This window comes from Bombina bombina, chromosome 8 (genome assembly GCF_027579735.1).
Source record: "Bombina bombina isolate aBomBom1 chromosome 8, aBomBom1.pri, whole genome shotgun sequence".
Classification (NCBI taxonomy): Eukaryota; Metazoa; Chordata; class Amphibia; order Anura; family Bombinatoridae; genus Bombina; species Bombina bombina.
The window spans coordinates 177,518,588-177,541,874 of NC_069506.1; the positions used below are offsets into that span (position 1 = coordinate 177,518,588).

The 23,287-nt window shown below is 34.7% G+C and overlaps 1 protein-coding gene across 1 annotated transcript in view; it reads right to left on the reverse strand.

The window, feature by feature from the left end:
* Positions 1–23,287, reverse strand: part of LOC128638649 (uncharacterized) — a 426,945-nt gene that overhangs the window by 352,750 nt on the left and 50,908 nt on the right. The gene's annotated exons all lie outside the window — the stretch shown is intronic.

The following is a 23,287-nucleotide window of genomic DNA, read 5'->3' on the forward strand; positions in this document are numbered from 1 at the left end:
AATAGAATGAAAGATTACATAAACACAGGACTATTGTTTTATGTCAAACAAAGTACTCAACACTTTTTAAATACTAGAAACAAGCTTTACAAAACAGTTTCAATACAAACAACCTTGAGTGTCTACAAATTTTTTTAATTTTTACATTCAAATTCTTCAACCTGGTTACTATTGTGTGTGCTACACTGTCCCTTTCAATAACCACTATTTAAAATTTTAAATATTAGTTGTTTATTAATCTTCTATAGATAGAAACATGAATAACGATTGATTTTATTTATCTCTTAACAGCTCGACCACAATCCGTGACAGCTAGGGGTGGTGATGACCCTGCTTCAGCCATTCCATCAACCTCCTCTGGGACGTCGATGACTAGTGGTGGTGTCGTTATTGGGCAAACGATAAGAAGCACATCATCTGCTAGCCATACCTTTTTATCAGCGGATACACTTCCAGATATCCGTACCAGCATCCCTGAAACCAGTGTTGGTAGAGGTACAGGTAAACAATATATTTTCATTTTTTCCATTCTCCACTGGTCATACTGGTCAAAGCTAACCGAAATTCGCTTTCTCTCAAAAAATCTAATTACTTGAATTCCATTTTTTTTTGTTTTCTTTTAAAAGCGTGGTAGTGTTTGCTCACTTAGGCCATATAGATAACATTGATTTATTGTAATTTTTTTATTTTGGATTTTTCACTAAAGAAATTTTATTTTAATATATATATATATATATATTTTTTTTTATCATAGCTGACCTTGGACATCTTTTTCGGAACATGACGGGAAGTTCTCCACGGTTGTTTGATGGTGAGAATCTGTACTATTAATACATTCCTTTTTTTTTAAATTTTCTTCTTATACATAAATATCAAGATAGCAACATCTTCATATATATTATTATTTTTTGGATATATAAAGATATATATTTATATAAATAAAAATATATATATTGCTATCTATATATATATATATACATATATATATATATATATATATATACACATTTATATATATAGATAGATATATTTAGAATTTTAGATCATAAAAAGGCATCAATCACTCGTCATTTAAAATTAAAAAGAGCATTTAATAATACAAAAAGCTTCATTAAATTTTCTAAAAAAAAAAAAAAAAAGATTATTTAATTTTGTGTTATGAACAGCTGAATTTTAGTTACAAATGACATGTGAGTGCTGCCTTTTTTCCATAGTACATATTCACAGCTGCTACTAAATATTTTGTTAGTATTTTATTTTTTTATCAACAAAAATCGTTAAAAAAAAATTTTTAAATTTTTTTTTCAAATATATATATATATATATATATATAAATATATATATATTTTTATATATATATTTATATATCTACATTATATTTTTATATAGATATTAAAATCTTAATATATTCATATATATTTATTTTTTTATTTTTAATTTTCACAGATCCAGAGGAGTCATCGAGGGAGGTCATCTTAAACCTGGTTGCTGTACAACCAGAAAGACCTGAGGAGGAGGAACTTCAATCCAGGGATCATGGAAGTGAGACCCCAGATTTGTTGGATGATATCATGGATGCACAACCAATGGAGATCCATGAACCTGTCCCTGATGAAGCAGAAGTAGAAGAACAAACAATTCAAGGAAATGTAGAGCCAGCAGAAACACAATCTAATGAAAGACCTGTGGTACCTGGCAACAATGAAATTGAAGAAGTGGATGATGTCTGTCTCAATGAAATGATCTCTCTTGCTAGACAATATAGGGTGGATCATAGAGAGTTACAGAATGTTTTAATCGCACACCTGGACCGAAGTGCATCATTAGCAGAAAGACAATTGAAGTTAGACAGAGAGAGGTTTGATTGGCAGAGGCGAATGGACGAGGAGCACAACGAACAGATAAACCGTTCATTACGCCTCGCAGAACAAACAATGAATTCTCTCCTGTCCATTATTCGTGAAAGACAGGGTCCTTCTGAACCAAATAGGCCAGGACAGTAGTGATAGACATCTTTATTAATTGTATTAATAACTTGAGTTTATACTGTTTTTGATGTTGCACTTTTTGATTTGTTTTATATTTTTGTTCAAAATATATTTATATTTTCGAGTTGCACTAATATTTTTAAAAATAATTTTTGGTGTTTTTTATTAAAATTTTTGAAAAAAGAATGAATCCAAATTTTTTTTCATTGAAATTTTTTTTTTATTGCTTACAATATATTTTTTTTTTATGAAATGGTAAAAAAAAGAACAAAAATTTCGATTTTTATAACAAACACTCATCATCCCTTTTTTTTAGATGTTTCTAAATTTGTAAAATTTTTTTTCAAAACAATAGAAAGTGCTTTAAAAGATTTATTTAAAAAAAAAACTAAATGCCATATTTCTTGTACAAAAAATCAACTTGCTCCATCAACATTCCCATTATAGACCTAATTTTTGCCAATTTAATTTTGAAGTTATCATCCAAAAAAGTTTGTGTGCTTTCATCGATTTTTTCTTCAAAAACTTCTATACCTTAAAATAAATAAAAATAAATTAAATTCACATATTAATCACATAACAAAATATAAATAATATATTGATATCTGTATATACCTTCATTTTCTTTGGGAGGTATGATATCCATATCATTTTCTGTCTGCACAATTTTTTCCTCTAATGTGTAAGCATCGCTTGAACCAGAGGCTAAAGTAAAATAAAAAAATAAAATTTTTAATTTTTAATTTATTGTTTTTACAATTATTCTATTTTTGACAAAGGTAACTAAATAAAATACCTTTGTCTATCAGATTTTTTTTAGGAGGAAACATGTTTTGTCCAATATCATTACTTGTTGCGTATACCATGCCATCCAATTCTATTTTAACTTGTACCGCTTTGTCCAAAGGTTGACCTTTTTATAAATATATAAAAAATTAAAATTAAAATTACATTATTTTTTCTATATTTCACTTCCCTAAAAAACAAAAATTCTAATACCTCTTCCAAGATTAGTATCATCATCTTTTGTGCATGGCTCATCGACCTCAAGATCAAAATAATAATTTGGTTCTTTTTCAAAGGATGGAATTTCTTCATAAGAACATCCAGGGATATCTAAATGTGCATTAGATTATTAAACATAATTTTTTTTTTAATTATTATTTATTTTATTTACAATTTATAAAACCTTGTTAACGCTGTTCTATAGTTATGTACCTTTTTGAGTGTTGACAGCCATTTTTTTCACTGCTCTGTTATTTTTGGGAGTCATTGGTATGTCCATAAGTGTCAAAGGAAGGGGTGGTGAAGTGATCCCACTATTTGGGGTTTCAATCCTTATTTCTCTTAAATAACGTGGAATTTTTTGAGTTTTTGATTTTGATTTTTTCATATCTGTTTGTAAAAATTGACTTTATTTTTATAGTTGTAATGATTAATAGATGTTAATTTTCATTTCATATATGCAAGTTGAAGATATACTAAAAACAAACATTTTCTGTATTAATAATACTAAAAATATATGATTAAATCGATTATCGAATGCTATTATCAATGTAAAATTGGATTTTGAGATTTCTTGATGTCAATATTATTAATTAAAGGATTATTAAACAGTACATTCTAGTTTAATCAACAAGTATATAGCTTACTTAAAGGTGAATAGCTTTAGAAAAAAAATAAGATACTATAAATAACAGTCTATTAAAGCTAAAGGAACAATGAACATAATTTTTGTCTTTCAATGTTCAGATAGAAAAGTTTTAACGGAATACTGAAAGTCAAATGTGTTGTCCCTTGTTCCTACTATTATTGCAAATCAATCAATGGTGAAAGGTAAAAGATGACGCAGTTATTGGACTTACTATCAATAACTATTAAAATTGAAACTTACTATAAGTAACACTAAACATTTATACTTACAGTTTCTTATTAGTCGTTTAATTGAATTGTAATAATTAGTTTCCCTACGCCTCAAATCGCTGTACTTTCTTAGGCATTGACGTCTTGTCCTTTTTATCTTTGATACTCTATACATCCTTCTTATCATTTCGTATATAATATGATCACGACTGTCCTGCTTTACCAATCGAACTCCTCCCATACGATGAGGAAAATATCGTTCCATTGCATATACCAGAATGACTATTTCTCCAGCTGTGAAAGGCTCCGTTAGCGACATGTTAGTATCTGACGTCACAACTATACTTGTCAATCAAATTGACGCATGACTATTTTTACAATGTAGCATTATTTTTTGTTGAATCTTTATTTTTCTAATACAATGTAACATGAATAATATTGTTGATCCGACTAACCATTAATAACCAATATTATATTAAATTTCTGTTGGAACGATAAATTTGGCATGAGGAATGAACAATGACGATATAAATATATCGTCATGGATAATCTTTTTTTTAGTACATCACTATATCCTAGGTCATTGACCACAGATAACACTACCAATATATATATTCTCAAATTTTGTGATTCATTTATATTTGATACAATTACTATGTAACAAAATCACTGGTTAAATGTAGAATAGTAAGTCTAATATGTAACCTTTTGAATAGATAAATGTTGAACTTTTTTAGTTATGTAAATATATTAGTTGTATTAGGATAGAAATAGTTATAATTCTTATTCTTGTTGCCTTTTGAACTTAAAATAAATTGTTATATTATTTTCATTTAAAAAAAATTCTGTTTCATTTATTTTTGGGGTGTGAACAATGAAAATAAGGTTTGTTTAGAAAAAGGGCTACAAAGAAATAACAATATGATGATGTTGCACACAAATTTTATTTGAAAAAACAAAAAAAAAATGCAGAACACAATTTACATAAGATGAACAAATTGTTAGAGAAAGATCAATCTTCGAAATATTGGTCAGAAACCATATCCCTTGTGGCCATGCCACGTCTATTGGTGTTTTCTCTGAAAATTTCTTCTGGAAAGTCATTAAAAGGCATGGCAATATCGTCATCAATGGGGCATCCTCTTTTGGTGGCAATATTATGCAAGACACAGCAAACTAAGATGATTCTTGCTACTTTTTCTGTAGAATACTGCATTGCACCGCCAGATCTGTCCAGACATCGGAACCTCATTTTCAATAATCCAAAAGTCCTTTCGATGACACCCCTTGTGCTCTTGTGTGCTTCATTAAAACGAATATGTTTCCGGAGTTGGGGGTTATTATAGGGTGTCAGAAGCCATTCATAACAAGGGTAACCGGCATCCCCTGTAATTAAAAAAAAAAAATATTGATGTAAGTCATTCCAAAAAGACAAAATAATTTTTATTAGTTATTGAGGCTAGCATCAAATTAGTATAAATTTATAGTAACAAATTAAAAATTTAATTATATAATGTGTTTTTTTTTCAAAATTTATTTATATATCCTTTGTTGAAAAAATATCAATGCACAAATGTGAGCCAATCAAACAAGGCCTCTAGGTGCATCAACCAATCGGCAGCTATTGAGCATATATCTAGATATGATTTTCAACAATTGATATAAAAAGAATAAAAAGTCAATTTGAAAGTCGTTTAAAATTACATGCTCTTTAAAAAACCTTTAAAAATTTTGGTTGAGTTCAATTCAAGCTTACCTAATAACCATCCCTCTGGCATTTCCCCATTTTCGAATTTTTGGTACAGTCCAGTCTGCCGCAGGATATAAGCGTCATGGCAGGAGCCAGGGTAATTTGATCTCACGCTGATAATTCTCATTTTGGGGTCACAAACCATCTGTACATTCAAGGAATGGCAGGACTTTCAGTTGCGGTAAATCTCCTCCCGTAACCGTGGCGGTCGAACTGCAATATGGGTACAGTCTATTGCCCCAAGAACATTTGGCATTCCAGCCACACTGTAGAATTGCGACTTTATCGATTGCCACTCTTCTGTGGTAGATGGTAGACAAACATATTCGGGAAATATATGCATGAGTGCATCGATAACTTTGGAAAGATGACGAGAAAAGGCAGACTGACTGAAACCAATGATGACGCTGGACACTGCCTGAAATGATCCGGTGGCAAAAAAGTGCAAGGCAGCAAGAAACTTTAGTATTCCGGGAATGGCCCTTGAACGAGCCGTCACAGGCTCTAGAAAATGTGCTATTTGAGCATATAAAGACAATATTGAATGTCGATCCAGACGGAACCTTTGAATAACCTCTCGATCGGAAAGGGCATCTAAAGGAACCCGAGGAAGGAATACCCGCTGTACTCGTAATCGCCTTCTTCGAACCGGATTTGGGGCATCAGGTTGACGAATTTGCCTTCTACCCCTCATTTGCATCAGACGAACAATATAAAGTTGAAGAAGTGTCTCCATAATGGCTAACAGGATCAAAAGTGAGTAACCATTCAATTGTACACCTCTTTTAAATCAGTTGTAGGCGTTGATCTGATAGACCCTATTGTTTATTATGGTGCTCGCCACCTATTAGCTGGCGAGGGATTTTTAATGAGGTAGGTGCGGAGAAATTCACGAGCGTAGAAATAGATAGTTTAGTAATTCCTGTTTTGTGCGAGATTTATGTCGAGCGAGTATTTTCTAGCTACAAAAAAGACGAGAATTCAAGATTTGCGGGCAAGTTCGCTCGCCGTTTTTTAATATAAGGTTTTCAATGGATTCGTGGGATAGTACATACGGTTATTGATCCGCACGCAGAAATTTAGACGAAAATAGTCACGAAGACCTCGCAGACAGCTTAGTACATGGAGCCCTTTGTGTTGAAAAGAGATTTAAAAAAAGCATGTGATAAGAGGCAACCCTAAAAGGCTTAGAAATTATCATATGAGCCTACCTATGTTTGGCTTAAACTTAGAATACCAAGAGAAAAAAAGCAAGTTTGATGATGGAAGTAAATTGGGAAGTTGATTAAAGTCCTGTCTGAATAATAAAAATGTATACTAGACTGTCCCTTTAACTCTTGTATTTTTCTTGTTTTTGAAAACTGGATACTTTTTATTGTTGAGCCAGTTTTCTATCAGTTGTCCCTGCTAGACATGTGTGTGTGTGTTTTTTTTTTATTGGTCACCGCATGGATTTTAAACAATTAATTTGAGAGTAAAATTGTTTAGAATTTTTGTTTTCTGTAAAAATCTAATGAATTTTAGAGACAGGTATTGTGTTGGTCCCATCTAAATGTTTTTACAAACAAAAGCCTTACAGTACTATGTAATAGTTGCCATAGTCAGGTTAAAGTGATTGACTTCTGCTCCTTATAAATGGAAGATAATGTACATTTTATAAAGAGAGTCATTTTCTTGCACAATTTTTTTTTTATTTACAAAGGATTCATTTATGTGAATGTGTTACACCCAGAGCTGTAGCTTGCCCTATACATATGTTAATGTCAATTCCTTCCTGTTGGGGTGTTGGGGGAAGGTACAAGAGGTAGATAGCAAGGTATATTGTGAGTGTGTGACACACCACTTGGATTTAAAAGCACAAACATTTTTTATTTTTTTTAAAACATTTTTCAATGTTTAAACTAAAAACATCTGAAGGGTGTTTAATTTAGCCTGCATTTTCAATTTGGTCTATATTTTAGGACTACAAATGTTTTTTTGTTTTTTTGTTGTTTTTTTAAATGCTTGATTTCTGCTCCTTATAAACAAAGTTATCTCCTTTACAGAAAGTCTAATTGCTTAATTTCTGTTTAGTCTGGTGTTTCATTGCCCTATAGATATGATAATTCCTTGCATTTGGGGCAGGTAAAATAGTCTGGCAAACTATGCTGTAAGAGACAAACTATTCTAAGTCTGTTCCCCAGAATTAAAATAAAGAATATTGAGCAGTGGTTAGGAAAACTAAATTTAACTATATTACCACCTCTGCTGTAATGCTGACCTGCTTATGATCTAATTACTACCCCTTCTAGATGGCTTAACTGCTATGTCCTTTGTTGTGTAAAATTAGCATATCAATGGTATCTTGTACATTCTGTGTTAACATTTAAAAAATGCTGTGAGAGACACACTATTCAGAGTCTGTTCTAGTATATATATATATATATATATATATATATATATATATATATATATATATATATATATATATATAATTTTTATTTTAGTTCTAACGGCTATCTGTTAAAAATGTCTGGAAAGAACTATATTTCACAGGAAATCTGTGATTTCTTTAACAATTACATTCATAAATATAATGGTCCATTCCTCATCCCAGAAGCTAAAAACAAAAAGTGTGAAAGTGTTTTAGATATACTAACACAGGTATTAACTCTTAAAAAGATTAATAATAATAAAAGAAAATGTATGATAGCACAGGCAGGGATTTCAACAATAAGGGGATTAACGAACATTATTGGAGACCTGACAGAGAAAAATAAAGACCTTAAATTAAAGTTAGGTAACACACAGACTGACAGAGATTGTATTAAGCTTTCTGCTTTAACTAACACCATACAGATCAGTAAATTACAACGTCAATTAAAATTAACAGAACACAGCAGAAACGAATACTCAAACAAAATTACTGAGTTAAAAATGAAAATAAAACAAGAAGAAAAAATAATTAGTGATATTTCTGGGAGCAATGCACATAGTGATAACTTACTGCCACAAAGGAAAGAGCCAAAACACGTATTAAAACAAGATAAAATGCAAATGGGCCCCACTAAAAAAACAAGTTCTGTTCCAATTGCCCCTGTCATAATATCTGAGAATTTTAACAACCTGAAAGTTCCTACAGATTTTTCAAATCAGACTAGGCCGATGACTGTAGCAGATAAAGACATTTTTAAGAAATGGTGGGGCACAATCCCCACAAACAGCTTTAATAACTTTTCACATTGGTTTCACAAGGGAACTGAAAAAGCCATAAAATTAGGTATGAGCATGCAGGAATGGACATAATTGCTTCAAGATGCCATGGGCCCCTATGCCAACAGGTTATTAGGATTAAATTCAAGCATATTTGATCAGGCTAGGAGAATAATTAAAACCTTTTTCAATTTTACTAGTCTAGAAAAAGAGATTAGTGAAATTACCATGAGACCTCTAGATGGGCCATTTGAAGTAGCAAAAAGAGTTTTATTCTGGTGTGTGCTGCGCCAGCCACAGACCCAAATGGTCTGGGGGTCACCAGCTCACATACAGAGGGTACTTGAAGCTCTCCCCAGAAAATGTCAGGAGTTTGTAAAGCTGTCACATCCAAACTCCACAAACCTAGATATGGTGCTCACTAGAGCTGAGAAGTGGTGGAATTATCACCCATACACCATTAAGGCAATTTCTGCAGTGAAGCAGTCAATGGAGAACAATCTGACTATTCACAGGCAGGAATCAGAGGGGGGTAACAGGAGACATGTTTGGGGATATCAGAATAGTAGAGGATCAAATACAGCAAACTGGAGAGACAGGAATTTAAATGGTGATATTAACAGAGGATAAAATAAGTATAAAAATTGGAAGCTGAGGTTAAATGAGATGAACAATAAGGCCAACTTAAGTTATTGGGAACTCAAACAAAAAAACAGGAGAATGAGAGATCAAATTGGGTTTCTAAAGAAGCAACTGACAGAGCTGGAGGGCTCAAATTAAAATCATTCATTTTGTTTATAAGCATATTTGCAGTGCATTTGTAATGTGTACTTTAGTTTTAAGTTTTAAGTATTTTTCATTATTAAGTTTTAAATGCCAATATTTAGAATGTATAGTTAATTGATGCATTCTCTTTCTAAAAAAACAATAACAGATACCTCCATTGTGATTAGTTTTGGGAGGCCACATGCAATACCGTTTCTATGTAAACTGTCTGAAGTCTTATCTTGCAGGAAGAAAACCAATGAAGATAGAAGGCTTCTCACCTTTCCTTCCAGTTTTTCCCCAATAACATATATTATAGATTGTTGTTTTTCAGGTGTCTTCAGGACTGATCTTACCATGAAGCTATGATGGTGACATTGGACAAATTAAATAAGTATAATATATTAAAATGGAGATGTAAAATGGTGCATTAGGCCAAAATAATATATATATATATATATATATATATATATATATAAATATATATATATATATATATATATATATATATATATATATATATATATATATATATATATAGCATAAAGGGGTAAATAATCATATAAATCAAGCAACATAAGTTTAAGTAAGGGTGCAAGTGGGATGATGCAATAACAGAGGCACTTTCCAACTTGAAGTTAATAACTGTGAATGTGGTTTCTACTGCAGATGGAGTATTGTAGTGTGACTGTGAAGTAAATATATGCCTGGTTTTAATTTTTTTTCATTCCTTTGAGGGTCTTGAATAAAACAAAGTGGTTCAAAGAGAGAGATTTGGTAAAGCAAAAGCAAGGACCAGATGCCAAAAGCAAGGACCAGATGCCAAAAGATGACAACAAAGAACTTCAGTGAACCATTATAACTTTTGTTTTACAGGCACAATTCACACATTAATAAAGATTTTACTACACGCATACCCATCTAGTGTACCCACACTCACACATTCATACATGAACTTTTCCCAATTTTAAAGACCATTGTATAAATGTTGCTAATGGGGTTAAGCATAGAATTTTGTGTTTCTATGTAGAATTTTAAATCAAATTTTCTAATGAATTGTATAAAGTTAGACTAGGAATTGACAGTCCTAGGAAAGTACAGAAGAGCTCATATCGCCGAGGGAATGATTCCGAAGGGATGGTGGGAGAATTTCCCCTGTAAGGTTTTCGCTCCCACTGTGTTCTTCTGTACTAGTGGGTATAACTAGAAAACGGGGCAACATAGGAGAAGAAAAAGTGAGGGAATGTGGTGACATTTTATCACTGGAATATTCACCTAGCTTTTATTAAAATCCCTTCCCCTAGGTACACCTTTCTCTCTGAACTAAAGACACTCCCCCAATGGCCTTTTGAGTGGCATTTGATAGGCCACTCCCTTTTGAATTGGGGTATAAAATACTGTAACACCAGAATACCTCTCTCTCTCTTTATCCTGGAAAGATGGCTGATGGTGAACACTTTGGGAAATGTGGCTAAGTATATTCCTATTGTTATTTTAGCATTATTGGACAAATTGGGATTTTTGTAGTAAGTTGCCCTGTATCTTAAATGTGGACTGTGTTGCTGTAAAATAGATTTATATATATATATATATATATATATATATATATATATATATATATATATATATATATAAATATATATATATATATATATATATGTAAATATTTATCTTATTATTAACATATATATTGATTCCAAAATAAACTGTTTGGCAAAAAAATGGAGACCCTCTCATAGAGTTAATTTCACAATTTATATGTGTTGGTTTTAGTGGTTTCACCATAGAGATTTAGTATATTATATTTAGTAGAAAGTAAAGATATTTTAAATTAATAGATAACCACACCCCTAAGCTTTTATACCTTGTCTCCGTCAGATTCAAGCCTCAATTTAAAATGCTACCATTTAAATGAATTCGATACAGTAATCAATGGATCTGAAACTTAGCAACTTATTAACAGTTTTAAATTCATAATTCTAAACAAACATTGTTTCTGCATATATACTAACAATAACAATTCTAGTTACTTATTATTCTGAACAAAGTATCAAGTGCATCTATAATAATACATACATATTTTCTAGATCACATCAAATGTCATCTTATAAACAATTGTATTTCGTCACATGTACTGATGAAGAGGGAGCCCAATACAAACACTAATATTTGTATATATATATATATATATATATATATATATATATATATATATATATATATATATATATATAAAAAGATTGTAGTCATCGATCAATTAAATAGAAAAAATAAATATATATATATATAGTATAATAATATATAGTGCTTGTATACTTATTTGATCATTCTAAAGACAATTCACTAAATCTCATCGGTAGATACAAAAACTAAATCTCCTTAATTATACAAATAAAAATAGACACATCAGTTTATAACTTCTTCATATTGTATCCTTTATCGATCAATCTTATATAGCTATAATAAATAGCATATGTATACAGGATCTAATAAAATATTATATATAATCAAAATAACTATTAGTACATAGTACTATATATATTTAACAACTTCAGTACATGGTGAGGGAAAGAGTGTGGAATTTATTAAAATAAACCAATATATGTGTCTATTTATTTATCTGCTTGTTTATTCACTCCCAATGATTTATTAGGTCAAAAACTTGAACCCTTTTGGCAGTCGTGTCTGCAATTTAAATATCCAAAATGCCTCTCTACGATATAGGGGTTTAGTTTTATCTCCACCTCTTGTAGTACAAGATACCTTTTCAATTATTAGCCACTTAATGTAAACTACATTTTTACTGTGTACATGGATAAAATGACTAGAAGGGGCTGAATATTCTTTACCATTGTCAATATAAGTAAGATGCTCTCTAATTCTTGATCTCACCACCCTAGTGGTGAGACCAACGTATTGCATCTTATATTCAGTGCAGGAAACCAAATATACAACATAACTCAATGAGCAATTTCAACATTGCAGTGTTGTATATTCATTACCCGTAGAGTATGAAACATTGTTAGAATTGTTAGAGCTGTATATAATCACAGGCTCTGCAGTGTGAATTCCCACACCTATATGTACCATTATGTCTCAGCCATGAACCAATTTTTCCAGAATTTATAGAGTATTTACAGCGCTGTTTGACTATTCTCTTCAGTATATCATCAGCTAGAAGAATCAGAAGGTGCTTATTACAATATTACAGACCTTAAAATATTGGTTGCTATAACCTGTAACAAAGGTTGTTTGTTGGGGGTATCCCTTATCCTTTCTAGGTTTATTTGTCAGAAGGCTGTCCTTTGGGCGTCAATCTGCTTGCATCTTTGCCCTTTTAATTACTCTATTGGTATATCCCCTCTCTTTCAACTGTGATGTCAATTTCCTACATTCTTCTTTATATTGATCACCATTACTACAATTTCTTTTGACTCTTAAAAAGTTACCTTTAGCAATCGCAAAAGGTACTTGACTCGGGTGATTACTAGTTGCATGAAGTAACAAGTTTTTTGATATCGGTTTCCTATATAGTTGGCACTAATTTTTATTTTCGAAGCTTCAACTAGAGTAACATCTTGGTAATTGATCTGTTTCTTATCATATTCCATTGTGAATTTCAGGCCCACTTTGTTTTCATTCAAATATTCAACGAAAAAGAGTGCCTCTTCCTCTGTTGCTGTCCAAATAAAATTCAGGTCATCTATAATTCTTTTATAGCCCTTAATAGATGACCTGTATGGATTCTTATTTCCAAAGATGTGTTTGGCCGTAGGATGGGGCAAATTTAGCCCCCATCGCCATCCCACATCTCTGGACATTAAACTGACTCTCAAAACTAGAAAAAAATAAAATAAATTATGTTCTAGTAGGTACCTGATCACATATAGAAAAACATTTTTGTTGCTCCATAAAAAAATTAGTATCTGTATACAAAAAACTCTCAATAGCTTGTAAGCCAAACTTGTGAGGGATAGTGGAATAGAGGGATGCCACATCTATGGTAAGACATTCATAGTGTGGTTCCCAATCAATGTCTTGCACTATCCTTAAAAGGTGCTTAGTGTCCCTTAAATAACTCCATAGTCTACCGACCAATGGTTGGATGACTGAGTCAACCCACTCAAACAATGGTTCCAATAAGGAGCCAACACCTGATAATAAAAGCCTTCCTCTTATACTGTCCAGAGACTTATGAACTTTAGGTAAATGGTGGTAGAGGGGAATTTTTGGGTATTGTACATATAAAAACTCAGCTGTTCTTTGATCTATGTATCATTTTTCCACCCCCTCATCCACCATTAACCTCACTTGTTGCTGATATATCACTGTTGGGTTATCTTTTATTTAATGTAAGTATTGGTATCATTTAATTGATCCAGAGTCTCACTAACATAATCCTCTTTTAGGAGCACTACTGTGCTTCCCCCTTTATCCGATCTTTTTATCACCAAATTGGTTTTATCTTTCAGAGATGCAGTTGCTTTATTCAAGACCTTACTCTTAATGCTATTATCAGTTTATAATCATGTACTTAACTCACAGCTAGATAACAAGTTTGTGCGTTCGTCTTTTAATGCTGAAAATATGGTATTTTCAGTGTTAAAACAGCACTGCAGCCATTACAAGTCTTGTTGGTATAGGTGTACCGCAAGCCTTCTAGCCTGTAATGCAACGTCAGTACCGCACTCTTAAAAATTATCGCATAGGTTACGAGTTTTGTATTAGAGTCTATGCGGTGCTAATGAGCAGTGTTCACTCACCGCTCACTTACCTGCAGCTCTGGTATTACGAGTTTTTAGAAACCCGTCATTAAAAGACAAGAAGTGAGCGTTGAGCAAAATTTTGCTCATTACCGCACTCCAATACCAGCGCTGCTTAAGTCAGCGGTGAGCTGGTGTAACGTGCTCGTGCACGATTTCCCCATAGGAATCAACGGGGAGAGCCTGCTGAAAAAAAGTCTAACACCTGCCAAAAAGCAGCGTAAAGCTCCCTAACGCAGCCCCATTGATTCCTATGGGGAAATAAAATGTATGTCTACACCTAACACCCTAACATGAACCCCGAGTCTAAACACCCCTAATCTTACACTTATTAACTCCTAATGTGCTGCCCCTGACATCGGCAACACCTACTTTATATTATTAACCCCTAATCTGCCGCTCCGTACACCGCCGCCACCTACATTATACTTATTAACCCCTAATCTGCTGCCCCCAACATTGCCGACACCTACATTATATTTATTAACCCCTAATCTGCTGCCCCCAATGTCGCTGCAACCTACCTACACTTATTAACCCCTAATCTGCCGCCCCCAACGTCGCCGCCACTATATTAAAGTTATTAACCCCTAAACCTAAGTCTAACCCTAAACCTTACACCCACTAACTTAAATATAATTTAAATAAATCTAAATAAATATTACTATCATTAACTAAATTATTCATATTTAAAACTAAATACCTATAAAATAAACCCTAAGCTAGCTACAATATAACTAATAGTTACATTGTAGCTAGCTTAGGCCTAGATTTAGAGTTCGGCGGTAAAAGGGCTGTTAACGCTCCGCGGGTTTTTTTCTGGCCGCACCATAAATTTAACTCTGGTATCGAGAGTTCAAACAAATGCTGCGTTAGGCTCCAAAAAAGGAGCGTAGAGCATTTTTACCGCAAATGCAACTCTCGATACCAGAGTTGCTTACGGACGCGGCCGGCATCAAAAACGTGCTCGTGCACGATTCTCCCATAGGAAACAATGGGGCTGTTTGAGCTGAAAAAAAACCTAACACCTGCAAAAAAGCAGCGTTCAGCTCCTAACGCAGCCCCATTGTTTCCTATGGGGAAACACTTCCTACGTCTGCACCTAACACCCTAACATGTACCCCGAGTCTAAACACCCCTAACCTTACACTTATTAACCCCTAATCTGCCGCCCCCGCTATCGCTGACCCCTGCATTACACTTTTAACCCCTAATCTGCCGCTCCGTAAACCGCCGCCACCTACGTTATCCCTATGTACCCCTAATCTGCTGCCCTAACATCGCCGACCCCTATGTTATATTTATTAACCCCTAATCTGCCCCCCACAACGTCGCCGACACCTACCTACACTTATTAACCCCTAATCTGCCGAGCGGACCTGAGCGCTACTATAATAAAGTTATTAACCCCTAATCCGCCTCACTAACCCTATCATAAATAGTATTAACCCCTAATCTGCCCTCCCTAACATCGCCGACACCTAACTTCAATGATTAACCCCTAATCTGCCGACCGGAGCTCACCGCTATTCTAATAAATGTATTAACCCCTAAAGCTAAGTCTAACCCTAACACTAACACCCCCCTAAATTAAATATAATTTTTATCTAACGAAATAAATTAACTCTTATTAAATAAATAATTCCTATTTAAAGCTAAATACTTACCTGTAAAATAAATCCTAATATAGCTACAATATAAATTATAATTATATTATAGCTATTTTAGGATTAATATTTATTTTACAGGCAACTTTGTAATTATTTTAACCAGGTACAATAGCTATTAAATAGTTAAGAACTATTTAATAGTTACCTAGTTAAAATAATTACAAATTTACCTGTAAAATAAATCCTAACCTAAGATATAATTAAACCTAACACTACCCTATCAATAAAATAATTAAATAAACTACCTACAATTACCTACAATTAACCTAACACTACACTATCAATAAATTAATTAAACACAATTGCTACAAATAAATAAAATTAAATAAACTATCTAAAGTACAAAAAATAAAAAAGAACTAAGTTACAGAAAATAATAAAATATTTACAAACATAAGAAAAATATTACAACAATTTTAAACTAATTACACCTACTCTAAGCCCCCTAATAAAATAACAAAGCCCCCCAAAATAAAAAATTCCCTACCCTATTCTAAAATACAAATATTACAAGCTCTTTTACCTTACCAGCCCTGAACAGGGCCCTTTGCGGGGCATGCCCCAAGAATTTCAGCTCTTTTGCCTGTAAAAAAAAACATACAATACCCCCCCCCCAACATTACAACCCACCACCCACATACCCCTAATCTAACCCAAACCCCCCTTAAATAAACCTAACACTACCCCCCTGATGATCTTCCTACCTTGTCTTCACCATGCCAGGTTCACCGATCCGTCCTGGCTCCAAGATCTTCATCCACCCCAAGCGGGGGCTAGACATCCACTGAAGAAGTCCAGAAGAGGGTCCAAAGTCTTCCTCCTATCCGGCAAGAAGAGGACATCCGGACCGGCAAACATCTTCTCCAAGCGGCATCTTCTATCTTCTTCCATCCGATGACGACCGGCTCCATCTTGAAGACCTCCAGCGCGGATCCATCCTCTTCTTCCGCCGACTAGACGACGAATGACGGTTCCTTTAAGGGACGTCATCCAAGATGGCGTCCCTCGAATTCCGATTGGCTGATAGGATTCTATCAGCCAATCGGAATTAAGGTAGGAATTTTCTGATTGGCTGATGGAATCAGCCAATCAGAATATAGTTCAATCCGATTGGCTGATCCAATCAGCCAATCAGATTGAGCTCGCATTCTATTGGCTGATCGGAACATCAGAATCCTATCAGCCAATCGGAATTCGAGGGACGCCATCTTGGATGACGTCCCTTAAAGGAACCGTCATTCGTCGTCTAGTCGTCGGAAGAAGAGGATGGATCCGCGCTGGAGGTCTTCAAGATGGAGCCGGTCGTCATCGGATGGAAGAAGATAGAAGATGCCGCTTGGAGAAGATGTTTGCCGGTCCGGATGTCCTCTTCTTGCCGGATAGGAGGAAGACTTTGGACCCTCTTCTGGACTTCTTCAGTGGATGTCTAGCCCCCGCTTGGGGTGGATGAAGATCTTGGAGCCAGGACGGATCGGTGAACCTGGCATGGTGAAGACAAGGTAGGAAGATCATCAGGGGGGTAGTGTTAGGTTTATTTAAGGGGGGTTTGGGTTAGATTAGGGGTATGTGGGTGGTGGGTTGTAATGTTGGGGGGGGGTATTGTATGTTTTTTTTTACAGGCAAAAGAGCTGAAATTCTTGGGGCATGCCCCGCAAAGGGCCCTGTTCAGGGCTGGTAAGGTAAAAGAGCTTGTAATATTTGTATTTTAGAATAGGGTAGGGAATTTTTTATTTTGGGGGGCTTTGTTATTTTATTAGGGGGCTTAGAGTAGGTGTAATTAGTTTAAAATTGTTGTAATATTTTTCTTATGTTTGTAAATATTTTATTATTTTCTGTAACTTAGTTCTTTTTTATTTTTTGTACTTTAGATAGTTTATTTAATTTTATTTATTTGTAGCAATTGTGTTTAATTAATTTATTGATAGTGTAGTGTTAGGTTAATTGTAGGTAATTGTAGGTAGTTTATTTAATTATTTTATTGATAGGGTAGTGTTAGGTTTAATTATATCTTAGGTTAGGATTTATTTTACAGGTAAATTTGTAATTATTTTAACTAGGTAACTATTAAATAGTTCTTAACTATTTAATAGCTATTGTACCTGGTTAAAATAATTACAAAGTTGCCTGTAAAATAAATATTAATCCTAAAATAGCTATAATATAATTATAATTTATATTGTAGCTATATTAGGATGTATTTTACAGGTAAGTATTTAGCTTTAAATAGGAATTATTTATTTAATAAGAGTTAATTTATTTCGTTAGATAAAAATTATATTTAACTTAGGGGGGTGTTAGTGTTAGGGTTAGACTTAGCTTTAGGGGTTAATACATTTATTAGAATAGCGGTGAGCTCCGGTCGGCAGATTAGGGGTTAATAATTGAAGGTAGGTGTCGGCGATGTTAGGGAGGGCAGATTAGGGGTTAATACTATTTATGATAGGGTTAGTGAGGCGGATTAGGGGTTAATAACTTTATTATAGTAGCGCTCAGGTCCGCTCGGCAGATTAGGGGTTAATAAGTGTAGGTAGGTGTCGGCGACGTTGTGGGGGGCAGATTAGGGGTTAATAAATATAACATAGGGGTCGGCGATGTTAGGGGTAGCAGATTAGGGGTACATAGGGATAACGTAGGTGGCGGCGATTTGCGGTCGGAAGATTAGGGGTTAATTATTTTAAGTAGCTTGCGGCGACGTTGTGGGGGGCAAGTTAGGGGTTAATAGATATAATACAGGGGTCGGCGGTGTTAGGGGCAGCAGATTAGGGGTACATAAGTATAACGTAGGTGGCGGTCGGCAGATTAGGGGTTAAAAATTTTAATCGAGTGGCGGCGATGTGGGGGGACCTCGGTTTAGGGGTACATAGGTAGTTTATGGGTGTTAGTGTACTTTAGGGTACAGTAGTTAACAGCTTTATAAACCGGCGTTAGCCAGAAAGCTCTTAACTCCTGCTATTTTCAGGCGGCTGGAATCTTGTCGTTAGAGCTCTAACGCTCACTGCAGAAACGACTCTAAATACCAGCGTTAGAAAGATCCCATTGAAAAGATAGGCTACGCAAATGGCGTAGGGGGATCTGCGGTATGGAAAAGTCGCGGCTGAAAAGTGAGCGTTAGACCCTTTAATCACTGACTCCAAATACCAGCGGGCGCCCAAAACCAGCGTTAGGAGCCTCTAACGCTGGTTTTGACGGCTACCGCCGAACTCTAAATCTAGGCCCTAGGGTTTATTTTTATTTTACAGGCAAGTTTGTATTTATTTTAACTAGGTAGAATAGTTACTAAATAGTTATTAACTATTTACTAACTACCTAGCTAAAATAAATACAAAAGTACCTGTAAAATAAAACCTAACCTAAGTTACAATAACACCTAACACTACACTATAATTAAATAAATTAACTAAATTAAATACAATTACCTAAATTACATACAATTAGCTAAATTAAATTAAGTTATATAAAGTACAAAAAAACAAAACACTAAATTACAGAAAATAATAAACAAATTACAGAAATTTAAACTAATTACACCTAATCTAATAGCCCTATTAAAATAAAAAACGCCTAGCCTAAACTACCAATAGCCCTTAAAAGGGCCTTTTGCAGGGCATTGCCCCAAAGTAATCAGCTATTTTACCTGTAAAAACCTGTAAAAACCAAAGCTCCCCATTGCCCTGAAAAGGGCATTTGGATGGGCATTGCCCTTAAAGGGGCAGTTAGCTCTTTTGCCGCCCAAAGTCCCTAATCTAAAAAATAAAACCCACCCAATACACCTTTAAAAAACCTAACACTAACCCCCTGAAGATCGACTTACTGGGAGATGTCTTTATCCAAACCGGGCAAAGTGGTCCTCCAGATGGACAGAAGTCTTCATCCAGACGGCATCTTCTATCTTCATCCATCCGACGCGGAGCGGATCCATCTTCAAGACATCCGAAGCGGAGCATCCTCTTTATCCGACGACTAACACAGAATGAAGGTACCTTTAAGTGACGTCATCCAAGATGGCTTCCCTTAGATTCCGATTGGCTGATAGAATTCTATCAGCCAATCGGAATTAAGGTAGAAAAAATCCTATTGGCTGATGCAATCAGCCAATAGGATTGAAGTTCAATCCTATTGGCTGATCCAATCAGCCAATAGGATTGAGCTTGCATTCTATTGACTGATTTTTTCTACCTTAATTCTGATTGGCTGATAGAATTCTATCAGCCAATCGGAATCTAAGGGACGCCATCTTGGATGACGTCACTTAAAGGTACCTTCATTCTGTGTTAGTCGTCGGATGAAGAGGATGCTCCACGTCAGATGTCTTGAAGATGGACCCGCTCCGTGCCAGATGGATGAAGATAGAAGATGCCGTCTGGATGAAGACTTCTGCCTGTCTGGAGGACCACTTCTGCCCGGCTTGGATGAAGACATCTCCTGGTAAGTCGATCTTCAGGGGGTTAGTGTTGGTTTTTTTTAAGGGTGTATTGGGTGGGTTTTATTTTTTAGATTAGGGACTTTGGGCGGCAAAAGAGCTAACTGCCCTTTTAAGGGCAATGTCCATCCAAATGCCCTTTTCAGGGCAATGGGGAGCTTAGGTTTTTTTATTTAGGGTTTTATTTGGGGGGTTAGTTGTGTGGGTGGTGGGTTTAACTGTTGGGGGGGTTGTTTGTATTTTTTTTTACAGGTAAAATAGATGATTACTTTGGGGAAATGCCCCACAAAAGGCCCTTTTAAGGGCTATTGGTAGTTTAGTTTAGGCTAGGGTTTTTTTATTTTATTTTGGGGGGGCTTTTTTACTTTAATAGGGCTATTAGATTAGGTGTAATTAGTTTAAATTTCTGTGATTTGTTTATTATTTTCTGTAATTTAGTGGGGTTTTTTTTACTTTAGATAATTTAATTTAATTTATCTAACTGTATGTAATTTAGTTAATTTATTTAATTTAGTAAATTTATTTAATTATAGTTTATTGTTAGGTGTAATTGTAACTTAGGTTAGGTTTTATTTTACAGGTAAATTTATATTTATTTTAGCTAGGTAGTTATTAAATAGTTAATAACTATTTAATAACTATTCTACCTAGTTAAAATAAATACAAACTTGCCTGTAAAATAAAAATTAACCCTAAGCTAGCTACAATCTAACTATTAGTTATATTGAAGCTATCTTAGGGTTTATTTTACAGGTAAGTATTTAGTTTTAAATAGGAATAATTTAGTTAATGATAGGAATTTTTAGTTAGATTTCTTTTAATTATATTTAAGTTAGTGGGTGTTAGGGTTAGACTTAGATTTTGGGGTTAATAACTTTAATATAGTGGCGGCGACATTGGGGGCGGCAGATTAGGGGTTAATAAATGTAGGTAGGTGGCGGCGATGTTAGGCACAGCAGATTAGGGGTTAATAATATTTAACTAGTGTTTGCGAGGCGGGAGTGCGGCGGTTTAGGGGTTAATATATTTATTATAGTGACGGCGATGTCCGGTTCGGCAGATTAGAGGTTAAAATATTTATTTTAGTGTTTGCGATGTGGGAGGGCCTCGGTTTATGGGTTAATATGTAGTTTATGGGTGTTAGTGTACTTTTTAGCAATTAAGTTAAGAGTTTTATGCTATGGCTTTGTAGTTTAAACTCTTAACTACTGACTTTAAAATGCAGTACCAGTCTTGACAAGAGAGGGTCTACCGCTCACTTTTTGTTAGACTCGTAATACCGGCGTTATGAAAGTCCCATTGAAAAAAGAGGATATGCAATTTACGGAAGTGGATTTGCGGTATTGCCTAGTCTGGCCAAAAAAGTGAGCGGTACACCTGTACCTGCAAGACTCGTAATACCAGCGGTATTAGGACCGGCTAACGCTGCTTTTTAAGCCTAAAGCACAACTCGTAATCTAGGCCTATGTTATTTAATGGGATTTCCATAGCGCTGGTATTGCGGGTTTTGTGGTGAGGCTAAAAAGCGAGCGTTACACTCTAAAACGATAAGATCCATACCGCCAGTCAGTAGTTATGAGTTTTACACTACAAAGCTGTAACATAAAACTCATAACTAATGTGTTAAAAAGTACACTAACACCCATAAACTACCTATTAACCCCTAAACCGAGGCCCTTCTGCATCACAAACACTAAATTAAATTTATTAACCCCTAATCTGCCGCTCCCGATTTCGCCACCACTAATAAAATGTATTAACCCCTATTCTGCCGCTCCCCGACATCATCACAACTATACTAAAGTTATTAACCCCAAAACCGCCACCCTCCCGCATCGCAAACACTATTTAAATATTATTAACCCCTAAACTGCCATCCGCCCACATCGCCCCCACTATACTAAAGTTATTAAGCCCTACACCGCCGCAACTAAAATTAACCTATTAACCCCTAAACCAAAAGCCCCCCACATCGAAATATAATAAATTAAACTAATAACCCCTAAACCGAAAGCCCCCCACATCACAATAAACTAATTTAAACAAGTAACCCCTAAACCTAACCCTAACGTAACCGTAACCCTAACATAACCCTAACACCCCCTAACTTTAACATAATTAAAATATAGCTAAATTAAACATACAATTATGAACTAAATAAACCTATTAACCCCTAAACCGCCAGCCCCCCACATTGCAACAACCTAAATTAAACTATTAGCCCCTAACCCTAACGTAACCCTAACCCTAACACCCCCTAACTTTAACATAATTAAAATCTAAATTAAACTTACAATTATTAACAAGCAGCAAGATTACGAGTTTTGTGTTAGAGGCTATACGGTGCTAACGAGCAGTTTATGCTCACCACTCACTTACAGACAGTGCTGGTATTACAGGTTTTTACAAACCCGTCGTTAAAAGACAAGAAGTGAGCGTTGAGCAAATTTTGCTCATTACCGCACTCCAATACCAGCGCTGCTTAAGTCAGCGGTGAGCTGGTGTAATGTGCTTGTACACGATTTCCCCATAGGAATCAACGGGGAGAGACGGCTGAAAAAAAGTCTAACACCTGCAAAAAAGCAGCGTTTAGCTCCTAACGCAGCCCCATTGATTCCTATGGGGAAATAAAAGTTATGTATACACCTAACACCCTAACATGAACCCCAAGTCTAAACACCCCTAATCTTACACTTATTAACCCACATTATATTTTTAACCCCTAATCTGCCACTCCAGACACCGCCGCCACCTACATTATAGTTATGAACCCCTAATCTGCTGCTCCCAACATCGCCGACACCTACATTATATTTATTAACCATTAATCTGCTGCCCACAACATCGCCGACACCTACATTATATTATTAACTCCT